The sequence below is a fragment of the Otolemur garnettii genome, unplaced genomic scaffold (assembly GCF_000181295.1).
Source record: "Otolemur garnettii isolate 467f Iridium unplaced genomic scaffold, OtoGar3 scaffold00037, whole genome shotgun sequence".
Taxonomy (NCBI): domain Eukaryota; kingdom Metazoa; phylum Chordata; class Mammalia; order Primates; family Galagidae; genus Otolemur; species Otolemur garnettii.
Window position 1 is genome coordinate 129,275 of NW_003852432.1, and position 1,033 is coordinate 130,307.

Sequence of the window (1,033 nt, forward strand, 5' to 3'; positions counted from 1 at the left end):
CAGGCACTGTGGCAGGCGGCCACAGTTCTAGCTACTCGGGAGGCTGAGGCAAGAGAATAGCTTGAGCCCCAGACTTTGCACTTGCTGTGAGCTATGATGCCATAGTACTCTACTGAGAGCAACAAAATGAGACTCTGTCTCAAAAAAGAGAGAATTGCTGGGTTATAATATGTATACATTTTCAACTTTACTAGATAGGGCCAAACTGCTTTCCAATTTCATACCCATGCCTAGCAGTGTATTAAAGTATTCATTTTTCTGTACATCACCGACCCCAGGCTTTTAAGTTTTGTAATCTGATCACTGTTAAAAAGTATGTTATTATTTTAATTTGCTTTTTGCCACTGACTAATGAAGTTTAGTATCTTTTCATACATTTAATGACTATTTGGTTTTCTCTTCTACGAATTCCTACTCATATTCTTTACCCACTTTTCTATTGAGTTGTTTATTTCCCTTTCCTCTGTCTCTCTCTGTATATATATGTATATATACTCATATTCTGGAATCTAATTCTTTGTTGGTTATTAAACTTAGCTCTCTATTTCTGTCACTCATCACAAAATTTATTCCCTGTGCTTATTCACAAGAACTTCTTTTAAAATGTTTGTCTTTTTTCTCTGAAAAAGCATGTCTCAAAGTGTCACTTCCATGTGACAGAACATTTAACTTTCACACCATCTCCACCCAAAGCTCATTTATTAATAACTGGCATTCATCGCACGTGTTACATGGAGGCCCTTAACGTGAGATCACGTTTACCCTAAGCTAAAATTCCAGACAGAGAGAAGCAGCCCAGCACTGAAAGAAGAATAGAATCACCTAAGCCCAACTCACAAACATCCAAGCAGAACCCCACACATGTCCAGCCTTACTTGACTGGCCAGTTGTCTTTCCTCAGACATTGCTGAGATTTTAATAAGGGGCTGGTGTTAGGGGATAGGGGAAAAGATGGAGGTAGAGGAAAAAACGGAGAGAGAGATAGAATGAGATAGAAAGTGGGTGGCAGAAAGAAGAGGGCAGGCTAAGATAT

The 1,033-nt window shown here is 39.0% G+C and overlaps 1 protein-coding gene across 1 annotated transcript in view; it reads right to left on the reverse strand.

The window, feature by feature from the left end:
• The window catches only part of STRIP2 (striatin interacting protein 2), a 48,617-nt gene that overhangs the window by 40,700 nt on the left and 6,884 nt on the right, over positions 1-1,033 (reverse strand). The window lies entirely within an intron of this gene.